Genomic DNA, 12,472 nt, shown 5'->3' with positions numbered 1-12,472 from the left:
GTACTCTGTAACACTATGTACCTACAGTTTCGATTTTTGTACTGTGGTTTGTGACAATTAAGTTGTCAAATAATTACGATCCCTTCCAACATTCTTTGACATCTAATTTAGGCTAACGTCACATTAATCTTATAGTATTCACGCTGTTGTTTCTTATCGTATATTATCAAGGCTGGGCATTAACGAGTTAAAAATTAAAATTAAGTTAAGACGTTAAGTTAATTTTAATTAAGTTAACTAACTCGTAACTTTTTTTTCAAATTAATTTTTAACTTAATAAGTTACCTTTTTTTCAAGATTAACGTGTTAACTTCAAGTTAATTTTATTTCAAAAATATCTAAATTAAGTTAATTTTCGTCCGAAGAATAACGCAAATTTTTGAATGTGTTTTTACTTTGATGTATCATTTTAAATTTATCCAGTATTTTCTTGGACGTAAAGAAAAACTATCTAATTAACCATATAATATGACTGGGATTTTTTATTTTTGCAAATTAGCAAGTTTTAACTTTACACTAAGTTAAGTTACTTTTTTTTCAAAGTTAACTATTAACTTAACGAGTTATCGAAAAAAAATGAGATTAACTTTTAACTTAACTTAACTTAATTACTTTAAAATAACTTGACTTACCAAGTTAAAAAAAATCGTTAACTTGCTCAGCCTTGTATATTATATTGTACTATAAGAATGTACCTAACTTAACCTTACCAATCGTATAATAACGAGCAGTGCTCGACTTTGAAAAATTAAAGTTGAGGACATTGTTTACTTTTAAAATAAGATCGTCCCCACTTCTTGTTAAACGGTATTGACTTATGCCCCCACACCCCCTATAACCCCTCTTTAAGTCATATAAAAATATTTATATCTATATATTCAATAAAAAAAAAATAAAAATATAAAAGTGAATATAAGACATTAAGGTCCAGGTACCTAATATAATTATTATTATTACAAATAATATTAATCTCAAAAGGATAATAAAAGTAAATAAATGAATAGTTTATAATAATAATAATTGGTTAATATTAACTAATCCATAAGATGAATTTTGATGGTAATAAGTATATCGCGAATTTTGATAAAATTTCAGAGTTATGAAAAGTCTCGTGCATCACCCTTATAAATAATAGTAGAGGTACAATATTTTTTTTTTTGAAAAATTGGTTGAGGACTCCTTCCCCCTGCGTCCATCTAAAAGTCGAAAACTGCTTCCGATAAAGTACACAATTGTAAAAATTGATGTTTTGCTCAAAACCACGCTTTACAGGAAACACTCTCAAGCATCGTAGAGTGAACTGATTTGATAATTATTTTTATCGTTAGAAAGAGAATAGTTCTGTACAGAGTATATTGGACTTTAATTTTTAATTGTATTGTATCAAATAAACACAATACAAATAAGAAAAGTTAGTGTATATAAACTTTTATGATTTAGAAATAGAATTTCGAAAATATAAGTCCGATGCGAAGTGTTTCTCTTTCAAAAAAAAAAACAATCCTAATAAGATCACGTTACGGGCGGTCCAGTAAGTTTTTCCTGTAAGGCATATTTTTGAGCAAAAAAACAGGTCATGGACAGGCCCCTCGAGAATAATTTGTTGTAATTAAATTACGATATTGATGTTAGGTAGGTGTACATTTTATCTTCCCAGTTTAGCAAGTTCTACATAGGATTTCCCAAAATCTTTCCCCCGAGATCTGAAATCAGTTTTTTTTTACTTACACCTAATGCATATCAACAATCTTAACTTAGCCCAAATATGAAATAAAACCATGTGCACCTACTTTTCTATACCTATTTAAAAAGTATTATTATATACACCAGGATAGTGTACCTACGTTTAAAAAAAAAAACATTTTTACTTGCGATAAGCTGTTGATAACCATATGCATGGTAACGTCGATCTTAAAATTGACTACACCAAACCTAACTTAACACTAGAACCGAGTACTGCGTGTTACTTTAGAGAACGCTTTAAAAGCTTAAGATAAAAAGGCATATTAGTTAATGAGCATTTATTATTATATTTACATTCTAAACACACCTCATAAAAATCAATACATCCGTAGCAAGAGTTTATAGGTATAGTCAATTCGCAAATCGAATGTAATTTATGTTAATGAGCACTTATTATTTTACGTTTATATTCTAAATAGACAGTTGCATAACTGTGTAATAATACTATAACTCGCCTATGATACGACGGAAGTCACACAATCTTATATTATTGCAAAGATTAAATAGATTGGTGAATGAATAATTAACAAGGTGAATAGATATTGATTGTAGGTTTTTCGAAGGGGTCTTATACAGTATAATAAAATATGAATTACAACGGTGTCGACTTGCGTCGCTGATAATTGATTGAATTGTTTTTACTAAACGTTTGAACGGAGAGATATTCAATATTTTACTTTATGTCTTGCATGTGTCGCTTTGTGTGTAGAAGGAATGCGTATTTATGTATATGTATACTGCATAACCACACATTCAATGCAGACCGTCGATATTAGTTACCCTGTGTTTTTATTTAAGTATAGAAATATAAAATATAACAATTATACAATATATACAAATATACCGTTCAACAAAATATTACTTACTTACCTTTCAGTGTTCAGTCAAATAAAGACTTCTGTCATAATATTTTACAAATTAATTCGAATTGTAACTTCCATTTGACTTCAAATTAATTTAGTTTACTACTTGGACTCATACAAAAAAACCTGTCAATGACTTTATTTCAGTTTTGTAATATTATATAGTTATGTATTGAATACAAGTTATATCTACCTGTATATATTCAATACACCTTTACACCTACCTATAATATATTATTCAATATTAAAACCATTTAAGTTGATTATTATTAACAGTTATTTCTTGGAATCACGAACATTCATTGTAAGTATATTTTTATTTATCAAAATACGCATTTCTTTAAATTAAAATGTAACATATTTTTTCCTATACCTATAACAAAACGGCTATAACAATTATTTTTAATACGGTCTTACAGTAGGTATTTACAATTTGATTTTTTTTTTGACGTATCTCGTAGGTCAAAAGATATAATTTGTTTAGAATCTTCATACTTAAACACATGTCAAAACTTACTATAAATTATTTTAGTAATTATACGGATGGATAACATAATGCACCTAGGTACGTTTATTATGCTAATGATATAAATATTAAATCACAGTAAGCGCCTTCACATCAATATTACTTATTTAGTCTTCTGCACATTCAGGCAGTAGGTAGCTAAAGCATTTCGTATAACTAAAGACTTATTGTAGATACTACAAAACCCAATGTTATACAAGATCAGCAAGGGCGCCGTACGCAAGTTTTAAAACATTTTTTTTATTTATGTATTTTAAATTTTCTCACGTAAAAGAAACATTTAGTAAAATATATGTGAAATACTATGATATAGTTATATACTAACGTGTTCATATCACTTTCTTGAACTCAAAATAGTATATATTATATACTTACTGAAGATTACTTATATTACTATATATTGTCTTAATACGGTTAAATATTTTTTCCACGATAACATAGACATTGGTCATTGGTAAATATGGATCATTTATTATATAGGTAATCCTCACAATTTGGTTTTTGTTAATATTATAGTGACGACACAGATTTTTGTGTTTTTTGTTTGTAATCGTTGTTATTATATCAAATACTTATAAACCTATTAAGTTGTTCACAATTTATCGTTTTTTTTAGGTTTTTCTTTTTTTTTTTTTTGTTCACCACCGGGTTTCCTGTGTATGTATAGGTACAGCCGTACAGGTATAGTTATAATATAATCATCCGACGGCTTTATTCTGGCATTACGTGTAGATTTATTCGTTTGCCTTTAAAACAATAACCCATTATAATTCCATTTCAGCTGTCAATAAAAATACATCTATATACGCACATCTTAATGTCAAATAAATTGTAATTCGTCTCGTCGGGCTTAATGGCCATGACGAGGACACGCCTATCAGACGGTGACGGAAAGCAAGCATATACATAAAAAAAACCTATAACGACACGGGCACCCCCCATAAAAACCTAAAAGAACTACTATTTACATATATTTAATGTTTATTGTTATCACGTTTCGTCACTCTAATTAACGCGTGACAGCGTATAACAGCGCGCTATTGTTTCGGGATTAATATAAACATTGAATAAGATTCAAAATTAAAAAATCACCCAATAGTGGACGAAAACATGAATAACGAACATCGTTAGACGTACAATTTTTGTTTTCCCATGTTGTACGCAATTTCGTAATGTTGATTATTGCAGTCATCGTGTGTTTTGTTGCGGTTTAATAGATACGATGTTTGGCACAGTTTCACAATATCTTAGGTTAAGTATACTTATTACAGTTATCATTAATATCAATATTGACACGAATGCGTCAAATATATTACGATCTATTGATTCTGGACCAAAAATATTCTGCACAAACTTTTTATTAAAATGACTTCTTTAGCCTGCCAACAATAAATACAACGCTGATATACCTAAGTGTTTTATATTAAAAATCGTTTATATTTTTTCAGTATTAAAAAAAAAATGTATTGTACTCCTGTTTAATTTCTAAGGATGTGGTTTTGTGGTCCCACAATATTATAATTGATAAAATTCTAAAACAATCATTGTGAAGAAGGGTACCCATAAAATATATTTCTGGTTTTATAAAGCTATATTATATATTTTGAGTATACAGGGAGAAAAAATGTGGTCTGGTTATGATTTGAATTGCTTACAAACATTTTAGCAACAACAACAAAAAAAATTTGAAATGACACCCCTGATCCAGGGCAGGGGAGTGGTCATACTATACTTGATGATAATACTATATTTATTATAATAATATTATATTTTATATATAAACAATTAATGTATTTGTGTGGTAATAAAATGTTTGCCCTGATCAGTGCTCTGTATCTGTGCCTGGGCTATACACGAATAAATAAATAATGAATATTAAATAAAATCATCTCAAATAAATTGTATGAATCTAACCTAAAATTAACCATACAATTTATCATCCTCTAAATAGTACTATTGTCTATTAATATTAAATAATAGTTGAGACTTGAAGCCAAGAAGTCCCATTTTAACTTTGAAATGTCACTAAAATCGTTAAAAATGTATTAGTTATTTAATTCAGAATACGATTGCTGCGTCATTTTAGATTTCTTTAGAGCCTATTAAAATACTTTTCACTGATATTACCGTCCAAGTAGGTATAAACATATGTTTTGTATTTTAATGTGTATTTTAAATACACATTTTATAATTAATGGGAATTGTTTTAATTATTTAAGTGAGCTTACATACAAAACCCAAGCAAGATTTTTTTTTTAAAAATACATTTTTAATATTATTTTTAAAGTAATAACACAATAATATTTTATTCTTATTACTTCAATACGAGAATATTATTATTAGTAAAATAACATAATATCGTTTTATTTATAGAATACAATTATAAGATTATTTTCAAAATAAATACTGCAGAACCATCAACCACACTATATTATTCTTAATTTGTTACATAAATTTTGACTTTTGTTATCTATAAAACAGTATAATACATTATAATATTTTAATATATATATTATAGAGAGGCAGCCGCCTCGCCTGCAAGATTTTCCGCTCCCACGACTCACGAGATCCGTCAGACTACTTGGTTATTATAATAATATAATATACTGTTTTTTACAAATATTTCTAATATTTAATATCAAAAAATTAACGATTCCGCTTAAGATAGACACACTGATTATATTATACACGGATATAAGATTATCTCAAATTATACATATATATATATATGATATATATATCAATGTATGTAAACTATATATGCATATTATAATATAAGTATGGCAATCAAAGGGAAAAAAAATTAGTTGGTGTAACTGTAATTTTAGTTAATTCAGACGTAAATTATAGTTCCCTATATAGCACAGCTATTTTTTTAATTGCAAGCACTATTTGTTTATAGTTATAATGTCTATGGTTCATTTAACTAAAATATTTAACTATATTGTATAGTTGATTCAATCGCATAATTTAACTAAATGTTTAGTATAATATGTAATTAAAAAGTTAATCAATTTTACCTAAAATTTCAGTTGAAATAACTATCTTACAATATTAATAATATATAAAATATAATATAATTATACTAATATTATATTATATAATAGTAAATTCAACTAAAAAGTTGCAGTTACAACTACTTGTATTTTATAGTAGGTATAATATTATATTTTATAATATAATATATAATACCTATCTACTTGATTAGGACTTAGGATAGGTATATTATAGGTTCAGCTAGGAAACACACAATAAAAGTATAAATAATACAACTAATGATATACTAACTTTTTATATATAAAAAAATTCTGTTTTTATATTTAAGAATACAATGTACATGTTCTATAGATATTACTCATGCGTATAAAAATATTTCAACTAATTATAGTTAGTTACTTTTACTAAGTTATTCAGCAATAATGTAGTACATGCAACTAAAATATGTTTGTTTTAACTATAACATTTCTACCTATAATTATTTAGTAAATAATTTTTCCATGCGTGACTTCGTCGGTTAGCGGACAATTTAGTTTTAATCTTATATCAAGGTAACATAGTACATACTATACTTTATTAAATAGTATCATGGATGTGGACGATATTAAATATATATATTACCTATATTATTCTTTTTTATAGGTACCTATTAAACAATTTATATTGATTTTATACAATTACGCGTAAATAATATTGTAATACGCACTAATAATGCATGAAATGGTGAATACAATGATAGAGTTATAATTTTTCAGTACCTATTATTTATTTCTGGTGTGCCCATGTCGTTACATCAAACCATAGGTTAGGTTAGCAGCTTAACCTTTTAACTTCCATATTGTTGCATTCTACATATTATACACGTAATATAATTTCTGTAGAAGTTATATTACTATTATTATAGGTAGGTCGTTCACGTTACATTCGTTCATTGTATTATACTAAAAATAAATAACTCTGTTCCCATCTACATATAATTATATAATTCTAAGACATGAAATAATTCTCCGACGGCCAACACAAAAAAAAAAAAAAACAAAAATTGTTATAGCATTATATAAGTGCCAATAACACTTCATGGGACGTCTACCTACGAGGGAAAATCGTTATTTTTTTGGAGCAACGTTTTTTTATATTCCACACAATTTCTTTACGTTTAGTTCGGATTGCGAAAAACGGGGAAAAACAGTCGACTAATATATTATTATGACGCTATTATAAAAAATAGTATATAAATATTACCGATATACATAAAATGATAATGACACGAGCAGCATAATATATAGTGTCGTTCCTTGAGTCTGATAACCTATAGATAACGCGGGGATTCGTCGTTATTTGCAATTTTAAATATAATTGCTAATGTAAAAATAATATTTTATATTAGGTACCTATTATACATCCGTGTAAAATACTATATTTAAATTACAACATGTCACGCAGTTATACATTTCATTATCATCTGGAGATTTCGATTAGTATTTAATAATGTGTTATTTATTAGAAACCTATTTTAAATATATGTATATATGATTCTATGTAACCGGAAATTCATATTTCAATTAAAAAATTGAATGTGGAGTTTGTATGTATATATATATATATATATATATCTTGACGGCTTGTATTTATTTTGTTAATTTTTTTTTACGATATTATTATTTTCTTCAAACTATTTTACATTGTAAAGTAGGTATTCATTTTTTTTCCGTTATTGACAATAACACTAAATTACATTCATCAATCTATAATGATTACGAAGATGGTATTATTAAGAACAATTTTTAAAAAAATGTCATCACTAATAATATAATATATTTAGTAATGATAACACTAACTATAGGTATACGTATACTTATTGCGTCAACATTTCATGTCTACCAGCAGTATTTCCCACGATATAATATCACTTTGATATTTTAACGATTAAATGTGTCATAATACTGATAGACATTAAAATTAAAATATTATTGTTATATCAGTCAACGATAAAAATATATTATTAAAAAACCAATCATTTCTTTCCTTCTTAAGTGATATTTTGTAACGTTCACATAAATATAATATGGGAACAATTGTAAAATATATTACATATTTTACAGTGATTGCAAACCCGAAGTATTACAGAACCATTAATCATATCAATTTATTCGTGGAGACGGTGGGTACTATCGTAATATTTATCCTATAGGTACACGGTGTGATACAAATAACGAATAGAGCATCGACATTAGACAATATGCCTCTTAAACTAGGCAATCTTTTCTATTATATTATAAACCATTTCACCAATTTTAATTATAATATACAGATTATAGTTTATAAGATTTACAACTTTACTATTATAATATTACAATTGATTTTATTTGACTAACCTAAAAAATAAATACTGTTTTTTATAACAACAAAATATAATTTTCGGTATGATTATTATCGTAATATTTATGTTAATATGTTATATTTTATAGATTTTAATTAGACCAAAATTTGCAAAACTATTATTTTAATATAAATATCGTGATAAGACACTTATAGAATATAACTGACCGGCTCTAGCCATCCGCATAACTCGATTATTCGATCGGCCCATTGGGTAATTTCCTAATATCCGGATCTGCCTGTTCGCCTATGTATGGCTAGGTACCTATATTATAATTATTATATACTAACCAGCTACCAAATACCAGTGTTTGGACAGTTCATAACAAACTCTGTGTTAATACAATATATGAATATAAATTCATATAATACAATGATGTTTTTAAAATGAAAATATTTATTTTAAAATGCATATTACAGGAGTTCATAATCAGGGTTACCCCGGACCTACCCATTGGACATACCTCTGCGGATAATTCACCACAATATTTTCGGTCGGGGTTAAGGTAGGACTGGCCCAATGGTCTATAGTCCTAGAGGACAGTGGGCCAATGTTCGTGGCGGTTTTTTGGATCAGTGCCTTATAACTTTTAAGTGGTACGATTATATCGTATAGGACCTATACTACAAGTGAAAGGTATTCAAACTGTTTCATTCCATGGCTCATTTGAGACTCCACAACATGTTAATGGCTCCCAATTTATTGGCAACTTTTTAATCAACGGTGACGGTCATAGTATAGTCCATAGATGAGTACCTACAATAAAGACGATAACTATATAGTGAATTTAGTAGGTACTATATTGAAATCAAACTTCAAATGTTCATAATCGGTGGGTATAATGATTAAAAATAATATTTATATTTATATAATATTATATTAATTTTGATTTCAGTACACTGACGCGGCCCCCTTCGCCCCCACTAACTCCAACAGTTATGGAGATGTGAGCTCGGTTAATTCACCCGATAATTACGTAAAGTTACGTACATTTTACCGAGACTTTTTTACCCGGTAACTAGTGTTATAAGTTCATAGCTATATAGGAAATGGAAAGTGTTACTCTTTTCGTGCATGTAATTTTAGGCTTAGAGATGTCACTGAATTTTTAATACACATTTAATTTATCATTATACTATAATATTATTTTGAAGTAATGAAATATATTGTATATATATAAATTAGATTTTTAGTTATTTCTTAAAAGAAAAACATTATAATATAATGTTTTATAAATGTGAAAATAATGATTAACGACTAAACTTAAATGTAAATAAAATACCTTAGTATGTCTCATCAATTTAAAATGTTCAAGCATATTATAGGTAGGTTATAGTTTATTTTTTAAAAGACGATTTTAAAAACATTTATTATTTAATGCTTATTATTAGTTATAGGCAGTGGTAAATCAGTTTTGTTTGATTCACGGAAAATACGTATGTGTTTAGTTCACTAATACAAAACATTATACAGTATTACACCTTTGAAATATAGTAGGCCAGACAAGGACAAAAATCAAAATCATCACCAAAAGATCTCCTTACGCCATAAACTAGACACTTATCATGTAAGACTTAAAAAACTTAAAGCGGCTTAAGAAAACACACAGAAATTTAAGTCTGTTAATGATACTAAACTATTTAATGACGTAAAAATTTTAAGATTTTGGATAATGTATGCACAATATACCAAACAACGAGGGATGCCTTACTTATATTATACTATACTGGATGATAATACTATATTTATTATCAACGTATAATATTACATTTGTGTGGTAATTAAATGTTTGCCCTCGAATGAATATTAACAAATTTCAATATTTTATATATTTTTGGACAAACTGAACAATTGATAATTTTTACGGCCAATTATCCCAACAGCCACGACCACCACGAACAAACATCTACTTATACGTGCCTACGTCCATTTATCCTAGATCGCAAGTACTTACTGTTAAAACAACTTTTTCAGTGGAGTTACTAGATGATCACGACGGGTACCTATATAATTCGTAAAAGCAATGATTTCTTTGTCTACATTTTATTTATGATTTGTCAAATGATTCGATTTTTGTTCGGTCTTTCTTACAGGCACATGTATAGTAAAATTATCATCGGACGACCTTATTCTAGCATTACGTGTATATACATTAGTTCGTTTGATTTTAAAACAATATCCCATTATAATTCGATTCCATCTGTCAATAATACATATAGATATATACACATTTTAATGTCAAATAAATTGTTTTTCGTCTAGTCGGGTTACTGGCCATGCGAGAACACGCCTGGAAAGCAGTACAAACATAAAAAAACCAAAGTGATAGATACCCGCAAGGACAGCTCTTTAAGTAAGTATATTTAATGTTTATTGTTACCAAGTTACGTCACTCTAATTAACGCGTGACAGCCAGTGCCACAATTACATTTTTGAGGCCCCGGTTTAAAAATATTTTAGCGGCCCTTTTATTTTTTAATGAAGCATTGGTGGAAATAAAGTGGGGGGAGCTTATCTATCAAATATACCAAAAGACCCCACCCCCTGTGTCGCTTTGGTTTTTTTATGCATATTATGACTGCATTCCGTCACCGACTAAAAGGCGTGTTCTCGTCATTGCCAGTAAACGCGACAAGACGAAAAAACAATTTATTTAATATTAAGATATCTGACAGTCTTAATCTAGTTGTATTATTGACAGCTGAAATTGAATTATAATGGGTTATTGTTTTAAAGACAAACAAACTAATGTATATACACGTAAAGCAAGAATAAAGGCGTCCGATGATAATTATTACTATACGTGTACCTGTAAGAAAGAGCCATCAAAAATCGATTAATTGTATAGATCTAAAAAATACTTAATAGGTATATTTTATACGAGCAGTGGATATAATAACAACGATTACAGAAAGAAAAAAAGGTGGGTAAGTGGATGTCGCTCTGCTGTACAGTAGGTTACAAGTGGGTCACTGTAATGGATGGTATTAAATTTGAATTCAATGATATAATATCATTATATAAGAAAAACGATTCTGAGTGGAGACGGTATGTCAGTCTAGGTATAAGACAAAAAATTGACCTATAATAAATTCCAATTCAATCATATCACATATCTATAGGGTACGTATAACGCGTTAAACATCAACAACAAACCGTGATACTATCATAGATATATAATAGTATACTTTAGAAGTTTCAAGTACCCACGAATAATATTATACAATCATAACAAAATAACTAAAATGGTTATTCTGGGGTTTTAATATGTAATTTCGTCCAAATTTGAACTTAAAATGACTATAAAAATAAACTGTGTAAATGTATTTTTTAGATTTTTTGGTAACAGAATTAATTGCTTACGTGGAATCTTGTTTTAAATTTATAACTACAAAATAATTTTTCAAATTAAAATTTGATCTTTAAATGCTTATAAAAAATATTGTGCATATGTATTTTTAATATTTTTCAACTGATATTGTAACAATATATCAGGAGCTTTGTATTAAATTCATACAATTTTTGGCCCAACAGATAAAACTTTATTGATATTTATAGAAAAAAAAACTAAAAAAATTGAAAACTTACAATGTCCGTAAACAGCTCAAAAAGAGTCAAAATATTTTCAAAATTGTATGGTGTATAGGAAATGCTAATATAAACATTCAGTAAAATTTTCATGTATCTGCAGTTATTCGTTTTTGAATTACAACAAAATAAGGAAATCGCTACATGAGAAATCCAGTGAATATCCAATGTTGTAAAAATTTGAATTTCAAACGATCATAAAAATTTAATTTGACTTTCTTATAGATATTTCTTGTTTGATAAAGGTAGATAATCTTATAAGGAATCTTGTATTACACTTTCATATCTTAGATTTAAAAAGAAAAATTTTTATGAATTTCTCACTCGAAATAATTTGCAAATTTTCGTGATTTTTCCATATTTTGTCTTTTTTTG

General features: G+C 27.4%; 1 protein-coding gene across 1 annotated transcript in view; it reads right to left on the bottom strand.

Moving 5' to 3' along the window:
- LOC115034593 overlaps positions 1 to 12,472 on the bottom strand; it is a 26,141-nt gene that overhangs the window by 12,456 nt on the left and 1,213 nt on the right. The window lies entirely within an intron of this gene.

Source organism: Acyrthosiphon pisum, chromosome X (assembly GCF_005508785.2).
Source record: "Acyrthosiphon pisum isolate AL4f chromosome X, pea_aphid_22Mar2018_4r6ur, whole genome shotgun sequence".
In the NCBI taxonomy this organism is placed as follows: domain Eukaryota; kingdom Metazoa; phylum Arthropoda; class Insecta; order Hemiptera; family Aphididae; genus Acyrthosiphon; species Acyrthosiphon pisum.
Note: the sequence above shows the minus strand (reverse complement) of the source record. Positions and strands in the feature narration are given on the sequence as shown.